This window comes from Mastomys coucha, unplaced genomic scaffold, assembly GCF_008632895.1.
Source record: "Mastomys coucha isolate ucsf_1 unplaced genomic scaffold, UCSF_Mcou_1 pScaffold9, whole genome shotgun sequence".
In the NCBI taxonomy this organism is placed as follows: domain Eukaryota; kingdom Metazoa; phylum Chordata; class Mammalia; order Rodentia; family Muridae; genus Mastomys; species Mastomys coucha.
The window spans coordinates 45,489,646-45,495,589 of NW_022196915.1; the positions used below are offsets into that span (position 1 = coordinate 45,489,646).

General features: G+C 40.5%; 1 pseudogene; it reads right to left on the reverse strand.

Moving 5' to 3' along the window:
- LOC116084158 overlaps positions 1 to 5,944 on the reverse strand; it is a 56,877-nt pseudogene that overhangs the window by 33,882 nt on the left and 17,051 nt on the right.

Consider the following 5,944-nt stretch of genomic DNA (forward strand, 5'->3'; position numbering starts at 1 on the left):
ATTGGCGTTCTCTTCAGGAAATTTTCCCCTGTGCCTATTTGCTCGAGGTTCTTCCCCACTTTCTCTTTAATATTCCCTCCCTCTTCTTTCCCAGTTAAGAGCTCCTACATTTTTCCTACTTCCCCTTTATACCATTTCAATCCTATCTTTCCCACTCTAGAGCTCCCCCACCCCATGGTCCCTTTTCTTTCCCCTGGCTTCTGTAGTTACTCAAGGTTGGATACCCACATCTAAGATTTAGAGCTAGGATCCACAAATAAGAGAAACGATATGGTATTTGTCCTATGAGGTCTTGAATTACTTTCATTGTAATATTTACTAGTTTTGTCGATTTACCTGTGGATTTCATTATTTCTATGGAAAACCATTCTTCTGGAAAGGAAATTGAAATAATGAAGTCTGCAGGTAAGATAATACATTGATCATTTGTTTGGTTGAACAATGGCAACTTTCCTATACACATGACAACTGTGCTTTAGTGCTATCCGCTCCATGGCCACTGTTACTTGGGGGCAGGAATCATCATCAAAACCCACAGAAGTTCAATATTTGAGATTTGGGGAGTGTTTTAAGAATATCAAAGTATGCCAGGCAGTGGTGGCACACGCCTTTAATTCCAGCACTTGGGAGGCAGAGGCAGGCGGATTTCTGAGTTCGAGGCCGGCCTGGTTTACAGAGTGAGTTCCAGGACAGCCAAGGCTACTCAGAGAAACTCTGTCTTGAAAAAAAAACAAACAAAAAAGAAAGAAAGAAAGAAAGAAAGAAAGAAAGAAAGAAAGAACGAAAAAATAGTAAAAGAATGTCAAAGTATAATCACTGAAGTTCAATTTTTGAAAAGCTTGAACATACAAAAAAAAGTCATATTATCTTAGAAAGATTGTTACCTGTGCCTCAAAGAATAGTACATAGTGCCCGAAATGACTTCAGCAACTATCTCTCATGCAAAGTCCTGTTTTGAGAATAAAGAAATGGGAAACTCAGGGAGGTAAGTGATTGACACTTCCTAATGCCCTTCATGGTGCTCACAGTGGGTGGAAGTCTGAGGGAGTGGGAAGAACAGAATGTCAGAAACTTCTTGATGCTCCTCCACATTTTACCTGTGGACACTCATCTCTGATGTGTGATGTTGCTGCTGTTGTTGTGTTTGTTGTGTTTTATTATTATGGTTTAAGACACAAATAAAATCATCACATCACCTCAACCACTCCTCCCTAATTTCACCTTACAACAGCTCATGTTTTGGATTTCTACCAGGGGTTTTTAAAGATTTTACTTAAACCTTATGTCTAACCACCTCATTATGATAAAGTATTGATGTTATTTCCCCCTTTTCAGATAAAAGCATACTTTTAACAAATCTTGGCTTCTAGCATTCTTTTAAAACTTAATTTCTAAAACAGTTTAGATTTGGTCAAAATAGAAATTTATGCGTGCATCCCATGAACTCTCTCTAGCTCCACTTATTAATAACTCAGCCTGATGTGGTCCAGCTGAGGCCATGGGTAACAAAGTTAGTGTCTTCTAATTAACTCGGGTACACGTGGTCACATCCCCTGGTTCTTATTAATGTCTGTTTCATTTCATGTGGCTGTTCAGGAAACCACATTCTCTCACTCATCTCTTCTCCTTATGTGGCCTTGGATGTGAGCATGCCTTTCCATGCCTTGGAGGAGTCCTGGTCAGAATCTTCCTCCATTCTGCATCTTTTGGGAGTTGTCTCGTTTGTAGACGCTTGGCAGTGTTTTTGGGTAGAAGAGCACAGAGGTTGGCCATTTTAAGGGGGTGTACTATTATATCAACACAGTACTGCCATTGACTTTGAGGTTTGTGCCCTGGCTTAGGCAAGGTCTGTTCAGTTCTTTCCTGGAAGTTGCTGGTATCCCCTTCACATGGAAGTCACTCTGCACATGCCAGCCTCAAGGGTGAGGAGTTACAGCTCTCTACCTTAAGAGCAGAGAGCATTCTAGTAAGTTATTTGGATTTCTTCTGCAAAGGCAAGTGTCCCTCTACCCCACTTTACTTATTTGTTCAAACCTTTGCCTATATGAATGTAGACACTGGGTATTTATAGCTTGAGTTATAATCCTAGGTTACCTTGTTTAATTTTGGTACTTCGTCCTCCTGGCCCAATCATAAGAGGCTCTTTATGAGGGGTTCTGAGTTCTTTCGAAATGCTCCCAGCAATGCAGAGTTTCTTTACTTCTGGTTCCTGGGAAGTTTTGCTTTTCTGCTGTTGTTTGGTTTGGTTTGGTTTGGTTTTTCATTTTGATTCTACCAGAGGTTCCATGCCACAATTCCAGATCCAGCCTTTTCTCTAGGATCTCAGATTCCTTCAATCAGAGATTTGGGTCCAAAGCCAAACTTTGGGATTCAGGTTGAATTCATTGCTCCTGAAGTATTGTTACTTCTGTCACATGGCAGAAGAAAAAAAAATATATATATATGGTGTGCATGTATTTGCAAATGCTACTATAGCTAAGTATAGCTCACACTAATGGCTTCTATTCCTACAAGAGTTGCTGCAGCTTCCTCCATAGTGTGTCTGTGAGTCCCATTTTTATAGCAAAACTCCTGGCTACCATCATCTCCCATCCATTTACTCAATCTTTCACATCAATATACGTGTGCTTATAATATATGCTAATATCCATATTAGTATATATATATATATACTTCACTATATAGACAATACCATCAGAATCATTGGCCTATGTCTTCCCAAGTTGAGATTGGGTGCCTTTTAGAGCAGTCTTGCCTTCCGTTTTATATGTATGATTTGTTTCCATAACTGACTGGCCATCACTCCACACACTCTCTATACCTTATCTAGTATTTTCTCATGTGTTAAAATAAAATTAGACCCTTTTCCATCTTCATTCATCCCTGATGTTCCCCAGATACCAAACATATCTATTTTCATTTTTCAGACATTATGGTCCACTCTGCAGTTATGTTTTGCTGGCATTGACCAATGTGTGAAGTCATGTGTTCACCTTGACAGTATTATGCAGGACTATTTGTCCCCCTCAAAATTTTCCCGTGTTTTGCAACCCTTTCTTTCTCTGAACCCTAGTCACCCAATTTCCCCTTTTAATGTATTGGGGTTGGGTAATGCAAATACGTAGACAGGCATCCATAGAAACCAGGAGCAGGTGTCATTTCAGGAGGTTTTGAGCTGCCCAATATGGGTACTGGGGATCGAATTTGTGCCCTCAGCAAGAACATACACATTTTTAACCACTGATTTGTGTTCCCAGCTCTCAACCAATGGTTTTAACTGTCTATTTCCACCCTTACCAGAATATCCTGTAGCTAAAATCCACCGCAGGAAACCTTTTTTTTTTTTGAAAAGAAAAATTTTATTTAAAATAGCATTACAATATCTAAGACTTTGGGCTCTATGAATTTGCACACATAAGAAGGGAAATTACATTATAGAGGTAAATGGACAAGGGCCTTTCCTGCAAGTTTGACATAAATATAGAAAGTCCAAACAGACAGAAGCATAACAGAATTGTTGAAAGAATATATTTACTATTGGAAATGCTGACTTAAAATGCCACCTAATTTTACCCTAAAGGAAAATTCAACAATTATTTTCTTTTTTTTTCTTTTAGATATTTTCTTTATTTACATGTAAATTTCTCCATTCCCAGTTTTCCCTCCAAAAAACAAAGAAACAAACAAAAACAACCAAAACAAACCCCTGTTGCCTCCCACTTCCCCATGCCTGCCACCCCGCCCTCTCCCACTTTCTGGCCCTGGCATTCCCCTACACTGGGGCACAGAACTTTCACAGGGCCGAGGTCCTCACCTCCTATTGATGATCGAATTTGCAATCCTCTACTATACACATGCTGCCTGAACAATCAGACCCCTCCATGTGCAGTCTTTGGTTGGTGGTTGAGACCCTGGTAGCTCTGAGGGTACTAGTTAGTTCATATTGTTGTTCGTCTTAAGGGGCTGCAAACCCCTCAGCTCCATTGGTCCTTTCTCCAACTCCTTCACTGGGGACCCTGTACTCAGTTCGATGGATGGCTGTGAGCCTCTACATCTGTGTTAGTCAGGTACTGGCAGAGCCTCTCAGGAGATAGCTATATTTAGGCTGGCTTGCCCTTCCTTCAGTCCCTGCTCCATAGTTAATCTCTGCAACTCCTTCTGTGGGTATTTGGTTCCCCCTTTTAAGAAGGAATGAAATGTCCACCTTTAAGAATGGCTTCTTTCACTTAGAAATATTCACATAAATGGCTTGCCAACTCATTTATTTTTAGTGATAAATAATTATTCTATAATAACATACAATATTTAATTGTTCACTACTGAAGGACATCTTGGTTTGTTTTAGTTCTTGACACAGAAGAATCAAGTTGGATTCTGGCTATTAACAGATGTTTATAGCCAACTTGATTCTTGTTGGCTATGTACAACCTTAAAACAAATTGTGAAAGTACATATGGACAACTTGGTTTTGTGCATATGAGGTTTTTAAATTTGTTGATTACATACTTAAAAGCATCATGGCATGGACATGTGCTTCCTGAGCAACTGTGAAACTGTCTTCTAGAATAGCTGGACCACTTTGGGATTGCACCATCAGTGCCCCATTGCTGCTGTTAGTCCAGTGCTCAGTGCCTACAGTGCTGTCACTCTACAGTTTAGACATGCTGACGTGTGTAGCAGCGGCTTGTGGTTTAAATGCATGCTTTGAGTCTGCAAAGGATCTCAGCATCCATTCCTGTGGTTGGCTTCCAGGTTCACATCTTCTTGTGTGAAATGTCCTTTCAGATACTTTGCCCACTTTCTTTTTATTGGGTTGTTTTTGTTCTTATTGTTGAATGCTAAGAGTTCTTTGTGTGTTTTGGATACATGCTTTATCAGATATGACTTCCACAAATATTTTTCTTCTAGTCTGTGGCTGATGTTTTCTTTTTTGGTGATTTTAATGTTGAGTTATTACTCCTATGTAGATGTGTGTATAATCACGATGTGTGGGGAGGGAATCCATATGCCACAGGACTCATGTGGAGTTCAGAGGGCAACCTTGAGGGATGGGATCCAGGTCTCACATTCAGATTGCCGGGTTTGTGCTGCCTAAGCTAAAGATTTCAGTTTCAGTAGAGTTTGATTGTCAATATTTCCTTTTAATCCTATTTTTAAAATTTGTGCTAAACATCCATCACCTCACTCAGAATCACTTAGATCATCTCTTTATTACCCTCCAGCTTTGAAGTCTTTGATTTTACATTTGGGTCTATGAATCATTTAGTGAAAAATGTCAAATCTGTGTCTACATTTCTTCTTAATTTTTCTTGTGTCTGAGAAATTAATACATGTGCACAACAAAATATGATCACTTTCATCTCTATCCACCCCTCCTCCCCTCATAACTTCCACAGAATTCCTCCTCAACTTCACATCAGATTGTTTGTTTCATAACCCACCATACCCAGTGAGTGCTATCCGTGTGTGCATGGATGTGGAGCCATCCAGGGGAGCATGGGCATTCCACCAACAGTAAATGCATGTGCAGTTGATTCTGCATCATTTACTGAGATAAAGCATCTTTCCTCTACGGAATGACTTTGCTCCTCCATCAAGCCTGGTCAACGGTGTGGGGGTTGTTCTGTTCTCTCATCAGTCAGGTTACAGTAGCTTCAAGAAGTGTAGCATCGAAAAAATAAAAAAGATGAACACCCAGAGGAAGCTCCACTCCCAGATGATCTGACACACCCAGGATCAGAGGTAAGCAAGAACCAAAATCTGTCCCAACACTGGGAGTAACTGGGTCCAGCGGGACCAGGCACACAGGAACTCCACCAACCCAGTGACTCCAGTTCCTTCCGGTCTGTCTGGGTTAGTGTTCTGAACAGACCTTTGGCACAAGCTCTGCAACCAGTCCCACAACTCACAGAGAAAGCCACACTCCCAGGTGATTTAACAAGCC